This window comes from Aulostomus chinensis, chromosome 4 (assembly GCF_037954235.1).
Source record: "Aulostomus chinensis isolate RoL2024-O1b breed Wild chromosome 4, RoL_Achi_v1.0, whole genome shotgun sequence".
Lineage (NCBI taxonomy): Eukaryota > Metazoa > Chordata > Actinopteri > Syngnathiformes > Aulostomidae > Aulostomus > Aulostomus chinensis.
Window position 1 is genome coordinate 8,572,008 of NC_141323.1, and position 22,091 is coordinate 8,594,098.

The following is a 22,091-nucleotide window of genomic DNA, read 5'->3' on the forward strand; positions in this document are numbered from 1 at the left end:
CCGAACGGTGACGTGGAGCTGCTCGACCCGATGGGTCGGTAGGTCGAACCTACGTTCGGAGGAAAAGCACTGCCGAAGGGTGGAGCTATCTGAAAATCCCGGATCATAACCAGGAAATGGTCGGAGAGTGGATTGTGACGTCACACGACGACGCTACCGTCTTCCGCGACACTGGAACATACTTGGTTTAATCTGAAAGAAGTGCTATGATGTCACTGGTGATGTAATCAAACGGCTGCAGTTCGGAAAAAGTAAATAGAAACTTTATTTCCAATTTAAAAGTTTATGACAAATCAAAAAAAGAATGGAACAATCAGATTAGATCATAAATGTCGTCACGGCTGACGTGTGAAAGCCCACAAACAAGGGACTGGAACTAATAAAACCTAACCGTATATTAAAGAGATAAAAGCTACTGAAAAAATAACAGGAAAAAAAAGCAAATCAAAAACGATTGACCGATCAATTAACCGATTGATTGAAAATCGTCCTTCGTCTGATTGCTTCTGTTCACTGCTATGGCGTACCCACGCAATCTGTGACATCACAGCTGACTGCAACCACTTGCATGAAATCTGCATGAACAGATTTAGCTTGGAACCCTTAATCTAGTTCTAAAACAGGAAGTGAGTGTTTGTATGGCAGCGGTGGAAGCTGATTGGCTGGCAGGTTGCGGCGGTGGTCAACTGCAGAGGAGCTGCTGGGTGTGACGGGACCAGAGTGACCTGGGTGGCGGCGAGGGAGAGAGAGAGGAGACCTCACTCAGTGATGGAAAACATTCTTGTGAGTGAGTCACAGTCATAAAGATGTAAAACCATTACGGCGAGCCCGTCAGTGTCTGGTGACCTCACCTCCAGGAATGAGCTGCTCACGCCAACGCAAACACACCAAACAGGAGTAAAACGGCTTAATTAAATTCTAATGCTCAGCCGGTTTATGAGCCAGATCCAAGTCTCGCTGCTCTTCACAGCAACATTTTCCGTTGTTGGCAAGCAGCTCTTTGAAGAACCCCTGACAGGAAACAGGTCACAGCCTCAGAAATCAACTCTGCACAAAGACGCTCAGTATGCACGCCGCTTTTTTATTGTTGGAGTTGAGAGGCTGTTTAGAACCACGCTGAAGGTTCTCAAGGTCCAACTGCTCACAACGTCTCCCAGCGGAGCTCCTTGAGAACCTGCCAGGAACATTAATGCAGCTTCAGGCTGACGCCAGGGTTTGAAATACTGTCGACGTCCCTGGAGTTTGTTTCACCGCGCTGTTAAAGCTGCGTGGAAAAGAACTGCAGAAGAAGAACTGAAAAAAACACTCTGGATTCATCAGAAGCAAAATGGCCCCTTTGAAAAACCTGAAGAAGCTGACCAGCGAGCCTCCCAGTCACTGTGGTGGGAGGGACCATACCTGAAGTTGTACTACACACACTCTCACACACACACACACTCAATCACACACACACACAATCTCACACACACACTCAATCACACACACACACTCAATCACACACACACACAGTCTCACACACACACTCCCACTCTATCACACACACACACACAATCTCACACACACACTCCCACTCTATCACACACACACACACAATCTCACACACACACTCCCACTCTATCACACACACACACACAATCTCACACACACACTCCCACTCTATCACACACACACAATCTCACACATACTCCCACACACACACACCCACACTCGATCACACACTCCCACTCCCACACTCCCACTCCCACACACACACTCCCACTCCCACACACACTCCCACTCCCACTCCCACACACACACTCCCACTCCCACTCCCACACACTCCCACTCCCACACACACACACTCCCACTCCCACTCCCACACACTCGCACACACACACACTCCCGCACACACACTCCCACTCCCACACACTCCCACACACACACACTCCCACACACACACTCCCACTCCCACACACTCCCACTCCCACACACACACTCCCACTCCCACACACACACACTCCCACACACACACTCCCACTCCCACACACACACACTCCCACTCCCACACACACTCCCACTCCCACTCCCACACACTCCCACTCCCACACACACCCACACTCCCACTCCCACACACACACACACACTCCCACTCCCACACACACACACTCCCACTCCCACACTCCCACTCCCACTCCCACTCCCACACACTCCCACTCCCACACACACACACTCCCACTCCCACACACACACACTCCCACTCCCACACACACTCCCACTCCCACTCCCACACACTCCCACTCCCACACACACACACTCCCACTCCCACACACACACTCCCACTCCCACTCCCACTCCCACACACTCCCACTCCCACACACACACACTCCCACTCCCACACACACACACTCCCACTCCCACTCCCACTCCCACACACTCCCACTCCCACTCCCACACACACACTCACACTGTCTCACACACAGGCTCTGGTCCAGCTGGTCCCCCTCTGTGACCCACTGGCTCATCTTGAGGGATTCAGACTGGTTTGGACCTCTGCAGCGTCGCTGGGATGAGGTCGCCAGTGTGACCTCCATGATGGCGTCTTCCCGCTGCTACAGTCTGGTCGCGGCCTCTGCCAGTTTTACCCTCCTGTGGTCCGGAGGTGGTTGAGGGGTTTTGCGGATCTTGGCTGCGGGCGGCGCAGCCTCAAGCCACAGAGTCCTCGGGGTATCAGAGCTCTTAGCTGCGGCCGCTCGAGGCAGCTGGCAGGGGGAAACCAGGACCTGCTGATGGACCAGGACCTGCTGATGGACCAGGACCTGCTGATGGACCAGGACGATAGCCTCCTGAACACGGACCTGGCGGCCTCAGTCTGGAGCTCCACAGCCGCCTGAAATGCTGCCATTAAAATTCCTGCTCCAGGTCACTGAAAAGAGAAGATCTCACAGATAAAGGTCCTGGTTTGGAGTCCCAGCAGGTCCCGGCTCTGCAGCGAGCCACAATATGACGGTTGTCATTCTGCTGTGTGTAGGGTTTGAATTTGAACTATTTTTTATTTCTATATGCTTTCATTTACTGCTTTATTTTGAAGTCTCAGCTCTTATTTTGAAGTCGGCGCTGCTCTCACTAATGAGTCAATTAACAGCTGCAGCACGTCAGCTCCCCCGTTGAGTCTGGCTGGAGGCCCTGGGGAGGCCCTGAAGACTCCAGGAGGCCCTGGGGAGGCCCTGAAGACTCCAGGAGGCCCTGGGGAGGCCCTGAAGACTCCAGGACCCTTGGTTCCTCTCACACGCCGCTGTTCTCTGCAAGTGAGTAAACGGTTCATGTGGTCTCGTTGGTGCTGTGCGTTGGGTTTTCACGGTGTGTTGGGGGAGCAGGACACCCCCCTGAGTGGGTTTGGGAGGGGTTACACTCGAGATCTAATGTGTCCCACAAGCCGATCCGAGGAAGTTCTCGTTGTCTCACAGTTCAAAGTGATAAAACTGAAGGATCAGCTTCTGTCTTCTGGCCCCTCGTGGCCTCCGTAGCAGAACGCGTCCACCTGTCGCGTGCTCATCAGCCTTCAGTCTGACTTCCTGTCTGAAGGGCTTCGCGCCTCATCGATGCCCCTGTAACACGCAGCCGTTTCCTCTGGCGTCTCCTGACTCCCGTCAGTAAATCGGGTCAGAACCGGTTCCGCCGGGCGACTCTTCCTTTCTCTGTCACAACCGACATCGCGACCAAGGAACCCGGTTCCACTTGTCACTTTCAAATGCTCGTCGGGTTCTAAAGTGAGGCCAGTCTGACGAACTGAGCGCGGGAGGCCAGGATTTTCCCTGACAGGGAAATAACAAGAAAAACCGTGTTTCAAACCCAGGAAGAGTGGAGTGAGGAGGAGGAGGGAGACGCCAGCTCAGCTATCAGCGGCAACCTGCTGACTCAGAGGCAGGGCTTTGATTGACGGCCTCCGGGTTGCCAGTTCAGTGCAGCAGGAGAGCGAAGCAGCGCCGGATCGGGAGCCCAGACCACGTCTGCCTGCTGCCCGACAGGAATGTGCTAAAAGCTCCGTCTCCAGCAGCCAAACGCTTTTCCCTTGCGTTAATGTTTCTGCGAACCTCCCACGAATCTTCAGACCCGCCGGTGCCAAGATGACATGTAATCACAAAGATCAACAAACCATTATGAGCTTCGCCGGAGGATCGCCGGGACCGACCGACTGAGCGCTGCTTCGCGGGTTCCCAGCAGCTCACACGTGAGCAGCGGGACGGGAAAGTCGCTTTCCTCAGCCGTTTTTCACGTGATTGCAGGGAATATTCTCAGGTGCCGTGGGGGCCTGGCAGTGCAGGGCTTCCATCTACTTCCTGTTCTGGAACCTCTGAAGTGTGATGAAGCGCTTTTGTAGTCCAACAGGAAGTTATCATCTCCATGGCAGCAGTGATGGAAATCCAACAGCAAAAACTACAAACTAATCACACTGACGTGTTCCTGCTCAGCTTCCTGTGGCGGGGAGTTTTTAGCCTCCAGTTGCTAGCTAGCAATGTTTTAGCAAGTTCAGTTTGCCGCTGAACATGTCGACATTCCTACTGATGCTCATTTAATCAGCGTGTCCTCGGTTAACCCAAACTGTCATCCAGCATGCGAGTTGTGAACACTGGCTGACATCATTGTTTGGAGTTACTGAGCCAAAGCAGTGCTAACAGTTAGCTGCGGCTCCAGTCCCAGCCTACGTCCTCCTACTACGTCCTCCTGCTACAACCTAAACACGGCGGCACCATTCAGACACCCTAGATTGGTGGTGAAGCACGACCTCTGCTGGCAGAGCACAGATACCACAATGAGGTAGACAGCACCAACGAAAGCCCCACCTGCTGGCCTGACTGTGGTACTGCACTCCACTCTTCACTCATCCTCTATTATTAAGCACATGAACGCACCTTTAGTCATCAACGACTATAAATGTTGGTGTTCATCAGAATGGGAGACTGTTGGTGGCGCTAACTTGGCTTGAGGGTCCACAAGTTTTTAGGGGACGAAGAAGAAGTCCGCGGTGCATTGTGGGCCATAGGTTGCTCCGTAGGATGCACCTGAACCGACCTACAATGTGGGCGTGTTTAGGCTGGAATTTAGGTTGAGAAGTAGGTCGCTACTCGCGCCAGCTGTGGTTTGGGACAGCCTCCGACCTGCTCTGAGACCTGCCATCAGACCTACTTGGCCATTCGGACGCAGCGCCAGTTTGGCAAAGATGAAACGTGGCTGGGTCTTCGTCACGATGATCCCAAACACACCACCTGGCAACGAAGGAGTGGCTTCCTATGATGCACTTCAAGGTCCTGGAGTGGCCCAGCCAGTCTCCAGACCTCAACCCCATAGAAACATTTTGGAGGAGGTGAAAGTGGGTGTTGCCCAGCGACAGCCCCTCAGCATCCCTGGGCCAAACGCCACCAGCAGGGGGTGGACTGAGAGAAGAGCAACAAAGGAGACATAGCAAAGTCCTGAGATGAACTTTGTTATGAACCAAATTCTTATTTTCCAACTTAATTTGAAAATAAATTCTTTAAAAATCCTACAATGTGACTTCCTGGACCCCCGACCCCCGTCTCTCCTAGTTGAAGTGTTCCTACATGGAAGTTACAGGCCTCCCATCTTGTGAGTGGGGACCTGGACAGTTGGTGACCGACGGAACTGTTGACCTGTGTGTGTGTATATTAGTGTGTGTGTGTGTGTGTGTGTGTGTGTATTAGTGTGTGTGTGTATATTAGTGTGTGTGTGTATATTAGTGTGTGTGTGTGTGTGTGTATATTAGTGTGTGTGTGTATATTAGTGTGTGTGTGTGTGTGTATATTAGTGTGTGTGTGTATATTAGTGTGTGTGTGTATATTAGTGTGTGTGTATATTAGTGTGTGTGTGTATATTAGTGTGTGTGTGTATATTAGTGTGTGTGTGTGTGTGTGTGTGTGTATTAGTGTGTGTGTGTATATTAGTGTGTGTGTGTATATTAGTGTGTGTGTGTATATTAGTGTGTGTGTGTGTGTGTGTATATTAGTGTGTGTGTGTATATTAGTGTGTGTGTGTGTGTGTGTATATTAGTGTGTGTGTGTATATTAGTGTGTGTGTGTATATTAGTGTGTGTGTGTGTGTGTGTATATTAGTGTGTGTGTATATTAGTGTGTGTGTGTGTATATTAGTGTGTGTGTGTGTATATTAGTGTGTGTGTGTGTGTATATTAGTGTGTGTGTGTATATTAGTGTGTGTGTATATTAGTGTGTGTGTGTGTATATTAGTGTGTGTGTGTGTATATTAGTGTGTGTGTGTATATTAGTGTGTGTGTGTATATTAGTGTGTGTGTGTATATTAGTGTGTGTGTATATTAGTGTGTGTGTATATTAGTGTGTGTGTGTATATTAGTGTGTGTGTGTATGTTAGTGTGTGTGTGTGTATATTAGTGTGTGTGTGTATGTTAGTGTGTGTGTGTGTATATTAGTGTGTGTGTGTGTATGTTAGTGTGTGTGTGTATATTAGTGTGTGTGTGTGTGTGTATATTAGTGTGTGTGTGTATATTAGTGTGTGTGTATATTAGTGTGTGTGTATATTAGTGTGTGTGTGTATATTAGTGTGTGTGTGTATATTAGTGTGTGTGTGTGTGTGTATATTAGTGTGTGTGTGTATATTAGTGTGTGTGTGTGTGTATATTAGTGTGTGTGTGTATGTTAGTGTGTGTGTGTGTATATTAGTGTGTGTGTGTATGTTAGTGTGTGTGTGTATATTAGTGTGTGTGTGTGTATATTAGTGTGTGTGTGTATATTAGTGTGTGTGTGTATATTAGTGTGTGTGTATATTAGTGTGTGTGTGTATATTAGTGTGTGTGTGTATATTAGTGTGTGTGTGTATGTTAGTGTGTGTGTGTGTATATTAGTGTGTGTGTGTGTATGTTAGTGTGTGTGTGTGTATATTAGTGTGTGTGTGTATGTTAGTGTGTGTGTGTGTATATTAGTGTGTGTGTGTATGTTAGTGTGTGTGTGTGTATGTTAGTGTGTGTGTGTATGTTGGTGTGTGTGTATATTAGTGTGTGTGTGTGTATATTAGTGTGTGTGTGTGTATATTAGTGTGTGTGTATATTAGTGTGTGTGTGTGTGTATATTAGTGTGTGTGTGTGTATATTAGTGTGTGTGTATATTAGTGTGTGTGTGTATATTAGTGTGTGTGTGTATATTAGTGTGTGTGTGTATGTTAGTGTGTGTGTGTGTATATTAGTGTGTGTGTGTGTGTGTATATTAGTGTGTGTGTGTGTGTGTGTGTATATTAGTGTGTGTGTGTGTGTATATTAGTGTGTGTGTGTGTGTATTAGTGTGTGTGTGTGTGTGTGTATATTAGTGTGTGTGTGTGTATATTAGTGTGTGTGTGTGTGTGTATATTAGTGTGTGTGTGTATATTAGTGTGTGTGTGTGTGTGTATATTAGTGTGTGTGTATATTAGTGTGTGTGTGTGTATATTAGTGTGTGTGTGTGTATATTAGTGTGTGTGTATATTAGTGTGTGTGTGTATATTAGTGTGTGTGTGTGTATATTAGTGTGTGTGTGTGTATATTAGTGTGTGTGTGTGTGTATATTAGTGTGTGTGTGTATATTAGTGTGTGTGTGTATATTAGTGTGTGTGTGTATATTAGTGTGTGTGTGTGTATATTAGTGTGTGTGTATATTAGTGTGTGTGTATATTAGTGTGTGTGTGTATATTAGTGTGTGTGTGTATGTTAGTGTGTGTGTGTGTATATTAGTGTGTGTGTGTATGTTAGTGTGTGTGTGTGTATATTAGTGTGTGTGTGTATGTTAGTGTGTGTGTGTGTATGTTAGTGTGTGTGTGTATGTTGGTGTGTGTGTATATTAGTGTGTGTGTGTGTGTATATTAGTGTGTGTGTGTGTATATTAGTGTGTGTGTATATTAGTGTGTGTGTGTGTATATTAGTGTGTGTGTGTGTATATTAGTGTGTGTGTATATTAGTGTGTGTGTGTATATTAGTGTGTGTGTGTATATTAGTGTGTGTGTGTGTATATTAGTGTGTGTGTGTATGTTAGTGTGTGTGTGTGTATATTAGTGTGTGTGTGTGTATGTTAGTGTGTGTGTGTATATTAGTGTGTGTGTGTGTGTATATTAGTGTGTGTGTGTATATTAGTGTGTGTGTGTATATTAGTGTGTGTGTATATTAGTGTGTGTGTGTATATTAGTGTGTGTGTGTGTATATTAGTGTGTGTGTGTGTGTATATTAGTGTGTGTGTGTATATTAGTGTGTGTGTGTGTGTATATTAGTGTGTGTGTGTATGTTAGTGTGTGTGTGTGTATATTAGTGTGTGTGTGTGTATGTTAGTGTGTGTGTGTATATTAGTGTGTGTGTGTGTGTGTGTATATTAGTGTGTGTGTGTATATTAGTGTGTGTGTGTATATTAGTGTGTGTGTATATTAGTGTGTGTGTGTATATTAGTGTGTGTGTGTATATTAGTGTGTGTGTGTATGTTAGTGTGTGTGTGTGTATATTAGTGTGTGTGTGTATGTTAGTGTGTGTGTGTATATTAGTGTGTGTGTGTATGTTAGTGTGTGTGTGTGTATATTAGTGTGTGTGTGTATGTTAGTGTGTGTGTGTGTATGTTAGTGTGTGTGTGTATGTTGGTGTGTGTGTATATTAGTGTGTGTGTGTGTGTATATTAGTGTGTGTGTGTGTATATTAGTGTGTGTGTGTGTGTATATTAGTGTGTGTGTGTGTGTATATTAGTGTGTGTGTATATTAGTGTGTGTGTGTATATTAGTGTGTGTGTGTATATTAGTGTGTGTGTGTGTGTGTATATTAGTGTGTGTGTGTATGTTAGTGTGTGTGTGTGTATATTAGTGTGTGTGTGTGTATGTTAGTGTGTGTGTGTATATTAGTGTGTGTGTGTATATTAGTGTGTGTGTGTGTATATTAGTGTGTGTGTATATTAGTGTGTATATTAGTGTGTGTGTATATTAGTGTATGTGTGTATGTTAGTGTGTGTGTGTATGTTAGTGTGTGTGTGTATGTTAGTGTGTGTGTGTATATTAGTGTGTGTGTATATATTAGTGTGTGTGTGTATGTTAGTGTGTGTGTGTATATTAGTGTGTGTGTATATTAGTGTGTGTGTATATTAGTGTGTGTATATTAGTGTGTGTGTGTATATTAGTGTGTGTGTGTGTATATTAGTGTGTGTGTATTAGTGTGTGTGTGTATATTAGTGTGTGTGTGTGTGTGTGTGTGTATATATACAATGGGGGAAATAAGTATTGAACACATTAACTTTTTTGTCATTACATTTATTTCCAAAGATGCAATTCATGTGACATTTCTTCCAGACACTGGTGTGAACTCAAATAATCCACACATGAAAAGAAATCACAACATTCAAATCCATAAAGAATGATTATGTGGAATCATGTGCAACAACACAGGAACAAAGTATTGAACACACCATCTGAGACTGGTTTAAGACTTTGTGGAGAAGCCTTTGTTTGCAATGACAGCTTCCAGACGCCTCTTGTATGTATTAACTACTCGCCAACACTGCTCAGGTGGGATTTTTGCCCATTCCTCCGCACAGATTGTCTTTAAATCTTGAATATTCTTTGGTGCCCTCTGGTGAACATTTTTCTTTAGTTCTTTCCACAAATGTTCAATCGGATTTAAGTCAGGTGATCGACTGGGCCATTCTAACACATTGATTTTCTTATTTTTAAACCATTGGAGAGTCAACTTTGCCATGTGCTTCGGATCGCTGTCCCGTTGAAAGGTCCAGCCTCGTCTCATCTTCATCATCCTGGTGGATGGCAGCAGGTTCATCTCAAGAATTTGCTGATAGATGTTTCCATTCATTGCTCCTTCAATTATATGAAGTCTGCCAGTACCAGGAGATGAGAAACAACCCCATGCCGTGATGTTTCCACCACCAAACTTCACTGTTCCTATAGTGTTATTTGGGGGATGTGCAGTGCCATCTCTCCTCCAAACATGGTGTGTAGTATGACAGCCAAAAAGTTCAACTTTGGTCTGGTCTGACCAGACAACGTTCTCCCAGTATTCCACAGGCTTATCCAGATGCTGTTTAGCAAACTTTAAACCAGCTTCAACATGCCTTTTTTTGAGGAATGGAGTCTTGCGGGCTGAGCGTCCATAGAGGCCATGGCGGTGGAGTGCATTGCCTATCGTTTTCTCTGTAACACTTGTACCTGCTGCCTCCATGTCTTTCTGGAGCGCTTTCCGGGTGGTCCTTGGCTCTTTGAGAACTCTTCTGACCATCTTTCTGACCCCCTGGTCAGAAATCTTGCGAGGAGCTCCTGTGCGTGGCCTGTTGATGATAAGGTGATGCTTCTTCCGCTTGCGGATAATAGCCCCAACGGTGCTTGCTGGAATACTCAGATGCTTGGAGATAAGTCTGGAACCAGTTCCATTCTGATGCTGAGCAACAATCAGGTTGCGAAGGTCTTGAGAGAGCTCCTTGCTTTTACCCATCATGAGATGTGTCTTGTTTGACCACTTGGTGAAAAAACAACCTGTTTATAGGGCCATCAATCAGCACTCACCCAGCTGATGTTGGTCTGCACTTATAGGAAGTACAAAGACTAATTACTTTCAGATTTGAGATGGTACGGTGCCTTTCCTTGCCGAACTATACAGCTTTCCCATGGTGTGTTCAATACTTTGTTCCTGTGTTGTTGCACATGATTCCACATAATCATTCTTTATGGATTTGAATGTTGTGATTTCTTTTCATGTGTGGATTATTTGAGTTCATACCAGTGTCTGGAAGAAATGTCACATGAATTGCATCTTTGGAAATAAATGTAATGACAAAAAAGTGAATGCGTTCAATACTTATTTCCCCCATTGTATATGTGTGTATACACGTGTGTGTGTGTGTGTGTGTTCATTTGTATACGTCTCTCTGTGGAGCTTAGAACCCTGATGATGCGTGTTCCGTGGCATCATCATCTTCATCCTTGTTGAAAAAAATGCAGCTTTTGGCCTCAAACAACTGCAGTCGTACTTTGACAGGATGATGCTGAACTCTGTCAGGGATGGCGTTGTGATGTCATGGGGTGATGCTGAACTCTGTCAGGGATGGCATTGTGATGTCATGGGGTGATGCTGAACTCTGTCAGGGATGGCGTTGTGATGTCATGGGGTGATGCTGAACTCTGTCAGGGATGGCATTGTGATGTCATGGGGTGATGCTGAACTCTGTCAGGGATGGCGTTGTGATGTCATGGGGTGATGCTGAACTCTGTCAGGGATGGCGTTGTGATGAATCTTTCAAGCTGATGCAGCATCGCGAGAGTTTAAACTCTCTTTAACATTCACCGACCTTTTTCTCACACGTCAGCTCAGTCCGCTCAGACAGGTTCATATCTCTACGGGGGGGGGGGGCTCTGCTCCACGGCGCCCCCTGGGGATCGGGTCAAGCATTGATTTGCTCCTCGCTGTCAGACAGATGCTGCTGCTGCTGCTGCTTCTTCTTTGGTGGCCTGCAGCGCTGCTGTTGGCTCGCTCTTCAAACCGTGGCAGGTCATTTCACCTTGCGGGAGTGTCCCGGCCCACCGGGCTCGTAGTTGGGAGGCAATCATGGTGGAGGGTGTTGGTTTAAAGACAGAAACGTCAACAGACAGTTAAGTGCAGCTCGTTAGGCCCATTAAGAAGCCTGGAAGTGTGTGTTTGTTTAGCTAATTTGTCTGAATTATTCAATTTGTGCGTTTTGGAGACGATGTTTGGACTTCTAATTTATGGAGAACATTTTCCATGAAGAGGAGGAAGACGGAGCTGCAGCTCAGAGAAAATAAACCAGATGATGGAGGGAAAAAGATGTCGAGCGTGAAGCGCCTGCAAGTGACACATTAAATACCTGGGAGGAAGTCGTTAAGCTCGCTGTGGTGGCGGCGCTGCCCTGGAGGATGGATGTTTACATCCTCACCTTCACGTCCACTCTTCTTACCACCGTATTTACCATCTCAGCTCGTCCTGGGCTGCTTGTCAAACCCCAACATGAAGCGTAAAATGTTAAATTACAGCCTGAAGTTTTGTTCCTGGCCTTTTACTGCGTTACCTAAACTCGTTGGACCATCAGAGCCAAAATAAAACCAAAGGCTTCATACAGAAGCTCTTTTTTTCTTCAGATGTTGGACACAAACCCAAACTGATCTATTTTTCATCAGAATCTGGCTTGGAGGACGCCGTGATGGCAGAGAGGACAGCTGAGGACGGGTCCTGTCTCCTGTCTGCGCTCGGCGGAGTCCAGTACTGGTAAAGGATGAGGGCTGCAGGTCCTCCACCCTCACTCCATCTTGCTCACAACGCTGAAATACTGCAGTTTTGTTCTTTCCTTGTCTGCTGGAACATTTTCTTCCCCTCAGTCTCCAACATCTTTAAACAACACTTTTTATGATCAGCTGTTCAAGAGGTCTTAAGGAGTCCAACTTTCTACTCAAACTTTCACTTTTTTCTGCAGCAAAACTCTCGACCCTCTGCTGAGCTTCTGCGTCAGTCTGACTTGATCCAGTCCGAGTATTTGCTCTCAAAAGGTTTTGTGACGAGGCAACGTGGAAGCACGTGAGAGAACAGAGAGCTTTTAGGTATTTTCAAGGTACCATTTGAAAAGATTGTGGCATCAGGTGAGCAGTGACGCTTGAATTTTAACTTCACTGTGAAAATATCCAGGAAGCTGTCCCCGGTTGACAAGGTCTTTCAGAAGAAAGTGGGTGGACAGCATGGAAAGACCCAAAAGATTCCTCTCAGTGACTTCTGCTCCGTCCTCAGCCAACGAACACATGGAAACATGTTGCTTTTCTATGGACAATCAGCCGTCTGCCTCCACCCTCCGGAGTCCTGGCTCAGTGTGATGGGCAGAAATAAAAAGATGAGCTGAAAATAGATGATGAACACATTTGGAGGACGAGGGTGAAGACAGAGCAGCAGCAGGAAGACTGTCTCTGCTAAGACTCTTTGTCCCTGAGTTAAAACAGCCTCATCAGAGTTCTGGTTTCATCTTGGTTACTGACAGTTGGTTGGTCTCAGAAACAGACTAACCAACTAAGTTAAGCGATTTAATCATTTAACTTTATTTCTGCAGCGGCCCGGTGGAGCAGTGGTCCTCCCTGTGGCCCCCAGCAAGAAGGTTGTGGGTGGAGCCCCGGCTGCAGCACGGGGTCTTTCTGGGTGAGTCTCCATGTTCTCCCTGTTCCTGCTGGGTTCTCTCTGGTACTCCAGCTTCCTCCACAGTCCAAAGACATCAAGAGGGACCAGGTTAATCCAGACTCTAAATTGACCATAGGCGTGGCTGGGAGAGCCAATGGTTGTCTGTCTCTATGTGTTGGCCCTGCCATGGACTGGTGACCTGTCCAGGGGGAGGGCTGCTGGGATAGGCTCCACCCCCACCACCCTCAACAGGAGAAGAGGGAGAACATGGAGGGATGGGTGGGTGGGTGGATGATGGATGGATGGATGGGTGATGGAGGGATGGGTGATGGAGGGATGAGTGGATGATGGATGGAGGGAGGGATGGATGATGGGGGATGGATGGAGGGAGGGAGGGAGGGATGGATGAGTGATTGTCGTCCGTCCTGACAGTGTGCAGCTGTGAGGTAACTGGTGCTCAGCGCTGTGACGTCTGCGGGGGAACCCTCGCGCTGGAGCTCTGGACCTGATGAATGAACAAGTGTTTCATGTGGAAATTGTTATTCTAACCACATACATAAGTGTTCCAGCACTGTTATGGAAAAGTAATTAGTGCAATTACAGAAGAGGGGGACATGTGTCAGCAGGTCAGGGGTTTCCTTTCCTATAACACCGACTTTCCTCTGCCGCTGCAGTGACATGGAAACACTCTCCGTGGGTCACCGTGGAAACATATGATAACATACGAGTCATATCAGACATGATGCACTGATGAATCTGATCCAGACCAAAATGAAACAGTGACAAACATGCAGAATTCCAGGTTTCCTTCTGGAAATAATTGGTCGCAATGTAAATCTGACTGGTTTTGACAACAAACGAGGAATTCTGTTGTGTGAAATACTGTCTTCTGCTCTTCCTCACATTTTATACCCTTTACATGAAGCACTTCAAAGTGATGATTTTAGAATAACAAGTTTAGATTAATCTAGTTGCACTTGACCACCAGCTGACTCCACTTAGTGCAAGCATCTCCAGGCTGGTTGTTGGTGCAAGCAAAACAAAACAAAACAAAAATGGTCATTTTCTGACTCAGACAGGCTCCTCAGGGTAGTTGTTAGCATCTCAAGTACAGTTCGTTGTCGCATCCCATGGTCAATCAATATCATGTCAAAGGCTAATCATTAGCACCCCCGTTTGTAACACTGCTCGGGTCCAAGCTAGTCAGTAGCTTTCCCAGGCTTGTCACTACTAGAGTTTCGAACTGTGAAAATGTCAACAATTGCATAAATTGTTATATTGGATCCATGTTTCATGATGACCTTTGAAAACTTCACATGTTGTGCCATCATTAGGTCAAAGTCTTAATTTGTACATTACATTATAACTCATTAACTACATTCATTCTATACCTATTTTATAACTCATTCACTCGTTGTTACATTATAATTGTAAAACAAAGATGTAAGGGAGTGAGTCCAGGTTTGTTGAAGTTCATTATCTCTCAACAGGACATGTGTTTGTGTTTGTTTGGGTCTGTCCTGGCCTCTGATTGGTTTTCCAGACACCTTGGTCAGGCACATGTGTAGTTCTTAGCTTCATGAGCTGACCTTTGACCCTGCTGGGGTCTAAAAATAAACCCAACAAGCTAAATAAACATCTGTGCTGCAGGTCCGGATTTGGCACTTTTTTATTGTGAAAATCTGACTCGTGGGAACTGAGAGTAGGAGTTGACAGGAGACGTTACAGATGAAAACAGAGTGATGGTTTGAGTTCAGCGGGGGGGGGGGGGGGTTCAACTTCAGCTGCTGGTCAGACAGACACACAGTGTAAAACTGTTAGTTTTAGGGGTTTATTAGGAGCGATGGAGCCACAGAATTCATCGTTCTCCTCCTTCGGCACTCCAGGACCACCCTTGGAAGGCTGGGACCTTTGAGTCCTGTGATAGGACAGATCAAGTTTGGTGGCATAGATGTAGAGGGGTAGATGCAGTTGTAGAGGGGTGGGTGTAGATTTAGAGGAGTAGATACTGTTGTAGAGGGGTATATGCAGTTTTAGAGGGGTAGTTGTTGTTGTAGAGGGGTAGATGCAGTTTTAGAGGGGTAGTTGAAGTTGTAGAGGGGTGGGTGTAGATTTAGAGGAGTAGATACTGTTGTAGAGGGGTATATGCAGTTTTAGAGGGGTAGTTGTTGTTGTAGAGGGGTAGATGCAGTTTTAGAGGGGTAGTTGAAGTTGTAGAGGGGTAGCTGCAGTTTTAGAGGGGTAGTTGAAGTTGTAGAGGGGTAGCTGCAGTTTTAGAGGGGTAGTTGAAGTTGTAGAGGGGTAGATGCAGTTTTAGAGGGGTAGTTGAAGTTGTAGAGGGGTAGATGCAGTTTTAGAGGGGTAGTTGAATTTGTAGAGGGGTAGATGTAGTTTTAGAGGGGTAGTTGAAGTTGTAGAGGGGTAGATGCAGTTTTAGAGGGGTGGGTGTAGTTGTAGAGGAGTAAATGCAGTTGTAGAGGCATAGGTGTACTTTTGAGGAATCCACTGACTTGATAATTTTCTGAGCCTGGGAAATGACATCATGACCAGCTGCTAGAAAAGAACGCTGTCTCTCCACGTATGGATGGACCTGACAGATGGTCAATTTAGATGGCATCTTCATGCCTGTTCTGGTCTGTGAGAAGACACTTGCAGACTACAACTTTCAACTCACACTGTGGACACAAAGTCATGGACTTGCTGCTCTTGCTTAGACAACCCGTGGTGCAGTGGGTTCAGAAGACAATCTGCCTCCACTCTGGAAGCTTCAGGTTCCCACAAGCAAGAGTCTGAGGTCAGGAAAGGTGTATGAATGGTTTGGTGTGTGTGTGTGTGTGTGTGTGTGTGTGTGTGTGTGTGTGTCTTGATAAAAATAATTCAAACCTGTTAAATCCATGCTCCAGTGATGAGAACTGTACTCCTGCTGAAACCAGGACTTATTCTCCTGTTACCAGGAGCAGATTCTTCCACACCTGAACCTCCACATGTGGCTCCTCTCGGTGTCCACACTTCAGCTTTGATTGCTGTAATTGGCGCTGAGGCCCAGCAGGGCTCTGGACCCTGGAGAACCAGTAAAAAGCCTCCACTCAGTGAGGCCATTGACCCCTTTGTAACGAGGAGGGAGAAAGGGAAGTGCTCCACTTTAAGGACTCCTCCCAATTAGCCGCGCAGCCTGAAGGAAATAAAAGTGACAGGAAACGGAGAAAAGCTGCAGGCCAATGAAAACACGTCACCTCAGGTTCAAATCAGAACCATGTGCAGGTGGAGGTTCCACCTACTGTGGGCTGATGGGGGCAGTGGTGGGTAACTAGAATCTGATAGCATGGCAGCCAATGAGCACGTTGAAAGAGTCTGATTGACGAGCCAAACATCTATCAATCAACCTAAGGGACATAGAAACTTCACAGATTAATATGTCCTGGAAATGAAGACGCGTCTGGTGGTTGTCATCTGGTGGTTGTCGTCTTGTAGTAGTCTGGTGGTTGTCATCTGGTGGTAGTCTGGTTGTCGTCTGGTGGTAGTCTGATGGTTGTCGTCTGGTAGTAGTCTGGTGGTTGTCGTCTGGTGGTAGTCTGCTGGTTGTCGTCTGGTGGTTGTCATCTGGTGGTTTTCATCTGGTGGTTGTCGTCTTGTAGTAGTCTGGTGGTTGTCGTCTTGTAGTAGTCTGGTGGTTGTCATATGGTGGTTGTCGTCTTGTAGTAGTCTTGTGGTTGTCATCTGGTGGTTGTGGTCTTGTAGTAGTCTGATGGTTGTCATCTGATGGTTGTCGTCTTGTAGTAGTCTGGTGGTTGCCGTCTGGTAGTAGTCTGGTGGTAATCTGGTGGTTGTCGTCTGGTAGTAGTCTGGTGGTTGTCGTCTGGTAGTAGTCTGGTGGTTGTCTGATGGTTGTCGTCTGGTAGTAGTCTGCTTGTTATCGTCTGGTAGTAGTCTGGTGGTAGTCTGGTGGTTGTTGTCTGGTAGTAGTCTGGTGGTTGTCGTCTGGTAGTAGTCTGATGGTTGTCATCTGGTGGTTGTCGTCTGGTAGTAGTCTGGTGGTTGTCGTCTGGTAGTAGTCTGGTGGTTGTCGTCTGGTAGTAGTCTGGTTGTAGTCTGGTTGTAGTCTGGTGGTTGTCGTCTGGTTGTAGTCTAATGGTTGTCGTCTGGTAGTAGTCTGGTGGTTGTCGTCTGGTAGTAGTCTGGTTGTAGTCTGATGGTTGTCGTCTGGTAGTAGTCTGCTAGTTATCGTCTGGTAGTAGTCGGGTAGTAGTCTGGTGGTTGTCATCTGGTGGTTGTCGTCTTGTAGTAGTCTGGTGGTTGTCATCTGGTGGTTGTCGTCTGGTAGTAGTCTGGAGGTTGTCGTCTGGTAGTAGTCTGGTGGTAGTCTGCTGGTGGTAGTCTGGTTGTAGTCTGCTGGTTGTCGTCTGGTAGTAGTCTGCTGGTTATCATCTGGTAGTAGTCTGCTGGTAGTCTGATGGTTGTCGTCTGGTAGTAGTCTGCTGGTGGTAGTCTGGTTGTAGTCTGGTGGTTGTCGTCTGCTGGTAGTCTGCTGGTTGTCATCTGGTAGTGGTCTGGTGGTAGTCTGCTGGTTGTCGTCTGGTTGTAGTCTGCTGGTGGTAGTCTAGTTGTCGTCTGGTAGTAGTCTGCTTGTTGTCGTCTGGTAGTAGTCTGGTGGTTGTCGTCTGGTAGTAGTCTGCTGGTGGTAGTCTGGTTGTCGTCTGGTAGTAGTCTGGTGCTTGTAGTCTGGTGGTAGTCTGGTTGTCGTCTGGTAGTAGTCTGGTGGTTGTCGTCTTGCAGTAGTCTGCTTGTTTTATTCTGCTGGTGGTCGTCTGCTGGTTGTCATCTGGTAATAGTCTGGTGGTAGTCTGCTGGTTGTCGTCTGGTGTTAGTCTGCTGGTTGTCGTCTGGTTGTAGTCTGCTGGTTGTCGTCTGGTTGTAGTCTGCTGGTTGTAGTCTGCTGGTTGTCGTCTGGTTGTAGTCTGCTGGTGGTAGTCTGGTTGTCGTCTGGTAGTAGTCTGGTGGTTGTCGTCTGGTAGTACTCTGGCGGTTGTAGTCTGGTAGTAGTCTGCTGGTGGTCGTCTGCTGGTTGTCATCTGGTAATCGTCTGGTGGTAGTGTGCTGGTTGTCGTCTGGTTGTCGTCTGGTAGTAGTCTGGTGGTTGTTGTCTGGTGGTAGTCTGCTGGTTTTCGTCTGGTGGTAGTCTGCTGGTTGTCGTCTGGCGGTAGCCTGATGGTTGTCGTCTCGTTGTAGTCTGCTGGTGGTAGTCTGGTGGTAGTCGTCTGGTAGTTGTCTGGTGGTTGTCGTCTGGTAGTAGTCTGGTGGTAGTCTGGTGGTAGTCTGGTGGTTTTCGTCTGGTGGTAGTCTGCTGGTTGTCGTCTGGTGGTAGTCTGCTGGTTGTCGTCTGGTAGTAGTCTGCTGGTTGTCGTCTGGTAGTAGTCTGCTGGTTGTCGTCTGGTAGTAGTCTGCTGGTGGTAGTCTGGTGGTTGTCATCTGGTAGTAGTCTGCTGGTGGTAGTCTGGTTGTAGCCTGGTAGTAGTCTGCTGGTTGTCGTCTGGTAGTAGTCTGGTGGTTGTCGTCTGGTAGTAGTCTGGTGGTAGTCTGCTGGTGGTAGTCTGGTTGTAGTCTGCTGGTTGTCGTCTGGTAGTAGTCTGGTGGTTGTCGTCTGGTAGTAGTCTGGTGGTAGTCTGCTGGTGGTAGTCTGGTTGTAGTCTGCTGGTTGTCGTCTGGTAGTAGTCTGCTGGTTATCATCTGGTAGTAGTCTGCTGGTAGTCTGATGGTTGTCGTCTGGTAGTAGTCTGCTGGTGGTAGTCTGGTTGTAGTCTGGTGGTTGTCGTCTGCTGGTAGTCTGCTGGTTGTCGTCTGGTAGTGGTCTGGTGGTAGTCTGCTGGTTGTCGTCTGGTTGTAGTCTGCTGGTGGTAGTCTAGTTGTCGTCTGGTAGTAGTCTGCTTGTTGTCGTCTGGTAGTAGTCTGGTGGTTGTCGTCTGGTAGTAGTCTGCTGGTGGTAGTCTGGTTGTCGTCTGGTAGTAGTCTGGTGCTTGTAGTCTGGTGGTAGTCTGGTTGTCGTCTGGTAGTAGTCTGGTGGTTGTCGTCTTGCAGTAGTCTGCTTGTTTTATTCTGCTGGTGGTCGTCTGCTGGTTGTCATCTGGTAATAGTCTGGTGGTAGTCTGCTGGTTGTCGTCTGGTGTTAGTCTGCTGGTTGTCGTCTGGTTGTAGTCTGCTGGTTGTCGTCTGGTTGTAGTCTGCTGGTTGTAGTCTGCTGGTTGTCGTCTGGTTGTAGTCTGCTGGTGGTAGTCTGGTTGTCGTCTGGTAGTAGTCTGGTGGTTGTCGTCTGGTAGTACTCTGGCGGTTGTAGTCTGGTAGTAGTCTGCTGGTGGTCGTCTGCTGGTTGTCATCTGGTAATCGTCTGGTGGTAGTGTGCTGGTTGTCGTCTGGTTGTCGTCTGGTAGTAGTCTGGTGGTTGTTGTCTGGTGGTAGTCTGCTGGTTTTCGTCTGGTGGTAGTCTGCTGGTTGTCGTCTGGCGGTAGCCTGATGGTTGTCGTCTCGTTGTAGTCTGCTGGTGGTAGTCTGGTGGTAGTCGTCTGGTAGTTGTCTGGTGGTTGTCGTCTGGTAGTAGTCTGGTGGTAGTCTGGTGGTTTTCGTCTGGTGGTAGTCTGCTGGTTGTCGTCTGGTGGTAGTCTGCTGGTTGTCGTCTGGTAGTAGTCTGCTGGTTGTCGTCTGGTAGTAGTCTGGTGCTTGTAGTCTGGTGGTAGTCTGGTTGTCGTCTGGTAGTAGTCTGGTGGTTGTCGTCTTGCAGTAGTCTGCTTGTTTTATTCTGCTGGTGGTCGTCTGCTGGTTGTCATCTGGTAATAGTCTGGTGGTAGTCTGCTGGTTGTCGTCTGGTGTTAGTCTGCTGGTTGTCGTCTGGTTGTAGTCTGCTGGTTGTCGTCTGGTTGTAGTCTGCTGGTTGTAGTCTGCTGGTTGTCGTCTGGTTGTAGTCTGCTGGTGGTAGTCTGGTTGTCGTCTGGTAGTAGTCTGGTGGTTGTCGTCTGGTAGTAGTCTGCTGGTGGTAGTCTGGTGGTTGTCATCTGGTAGTAGTCTGCTGGTGGTAGTCTGGTTGTAGCGTGGTAGTAGTCTGCTGGTTGTCGTCTGGTAGTAGTCTGGTGGTAATCTGATGGTTTTCGTCTCGTTGTAGTCTGCTGGTGGTAGTCTGGGTTAGTCTGCTGGTGGTAGTCTGGTTGTCGTCTGGTAGTAGTCTGGTGGTTGTCGTCTGGTAGTAGTCTGCTGGTGGTAGTCTGGTTGTCGTCTGGTGGTTGTCGTCTGGTAGTGGTCTGGTGGTAGTCTGCTGGTTGTCGTCTGGTTGTAGTCTGCTGGTGGTAGTCTAGTTGTCGTCTGGTAGTAGTCTGCTTGTTGTCATCTGGTGGTTGTTGTCTGGTAGTAGTCTGGTGGTTGTCGTCCGGTAGTATTCTGCTGGTGGTAGTCTGGTTGTCGTCTGGTAGTAGTCTGCTGGTGGTAGTCTGGTGGTTGTCTGCTGGTAGTCTGGTAGTAGTCTGGTGGTAGTCTGATGGTTGTTGTCTCGTTGTAGTCTGCTGGTGGTAGTAGTCTGGTTGTTGTCTGGTGGTTGTCGTCTGGTAGTCGTCTGGTGGTTGTCGTCTGGTAGTAGTCTGGTGGTAGTCTGGTGGTTGTCGTCTGGTGGTAGTCTGGTAGTAGTCTGGTGGTTGTCGTCTGGTGGTAGTCTGGTGGTTGTCGTCTGGTTGTAGTCTGCTGGTTGTCGTCTGGTTGTAGTCTGCTGGTGGTAGTCTGGTTGTCGTCTGGTGGTTGTCGTCTGGTAGTGGTCTGGTTGTAGTCTGCTGGTTGTCGTCTGGTTGTAGTCTGCTGGTGGTATTCTGGTTGTCGTCTGGTAGTAGTCTGGTGGTGGTTGTCTGCTGGTTTTCATCTGGTAATAGTCTGGTGGTAGTCTGCTGGTTGTCGTCTGGTAGTAGTCTGCTGGTGGTAGTCTGGTTGTAGTCTGTTGGTTGTCGTCAGTGAGGCCATTGACCCCGTTGTAACGAGGAGGGAGGAAGGGAAGTGCTCCACTTTAAGGACTCCCAATTAGCCGAGCAGGTAGTAGTCTGGTAGTAGTCTGGTGGTAGTCATCTGGTGGTTGTCGTCTTGTAGTAGTCTGGTGGTTGTCATCTGGTGGTTGTCGTCTGGTAGTAGTCTGGTGGTTGTCATCTGGAAGTAGTCTGGTGGTTGTCGTCTGGTAGTAGTCTGGTGGTTGTCATCTGGTAGTAGTCTGGTTGTAGTCTGGTAGTAGTCTGCTGGTTATCGTCTGGTAGTAGTCTGCTGGTTATCGTCTGGTAGTAGTCTGCTGGTAGTCTGATGGTTGTCGTCTGGTAGTAGTCTGCTGGTGGTAGTCTGGTGGTTGACGTCTGCTGGTAGTCTGGTAGTAGTCTGGTGGTAGTCTGATGGTTGTTGTCTCGTTGTAGTCTGCTGGTGGTAGTCATCTGGTGGTAGTCGTCTGGTAGTCGTCTGGTGGTTGTCGTCTGGTGGTTGTCTGGTTGTTGTCGTCTGGTGGTAGTCTGGTGGTTGTCGTCTGGTGGTAGTCTGGTAGTAGTCTGGTTGTCGTCTGGTAGTCGTCTGCTGGTGGTAGTCTGGTGGTTGTTGTCTGGTAGTAGTCTGGTGATAGTCTGGTTGTCGCTTGGTGGGCTGCCGACATGGGGGCTGCTCGTGCGATTCCCTGTGTTGCCTTCACAGAGGGGGGGGAGAGACTGATGCTCCCAGAGGCTCTGTCCTCCTGGTCAAACTCTTTTCCTTCAGGTGAAAAGATTTAGCTGATGACTGACCATGTAACAAAGGCATGTGGTGGTCCACAGTGGGGTGGAGCTACGCCCTGGACCGCATCACAGGTCAACTGGTGATGTTTTCTTGGGGGAGACAAAAACTATCCAAACAAATTTGTTGTAACTTTTCTCTAATAGGTCAGAACATGTATGCACCTACAATCATCAATAAACAATAT

The 22,091-nt window shown here is 47.4% G+C and overlaps 2 long non-coding RNA genes across 4 annotated transcripts in view; both read left to right on the forward strand.

Moving 5' to 3' along the window:
• Positions 1-3,077: 3,077 nt before the first annotated feature.
• LOC147262536 (uncharacterized) lies at positions 3,078-13,062 on the forward strand. The gene is made up of 4 exons (XR_015112403.1): positions 3,078-3,284; positions 12,160-12,247; positions 12,453-12,576; positions 12,662-13,062. It is a non-coding gene; the product is annotated as an uncharacterized LOC147262536 (long non-coding RNA).
• A 17-nt stretch (positions 13,063-13,079) lies between these two features.
• Positions 13,080-22,091, forward strand: part of LOC147262537 (uncharacterized) — a 30,024-nt gene continuing 21,012 nt past the window's right edge. For all 3 annotated transcript variants that reach the window (XR_015112404.1, XR_015112406.1, XR_015112405.1), the window contains exon 1: positions 13,080-13,159. This is a non-coding gene — a long non-coding RNA (uncharacterized LOC147262537). The remainder of the gene's footprint in view (positions 13,160-22,091) is intronic.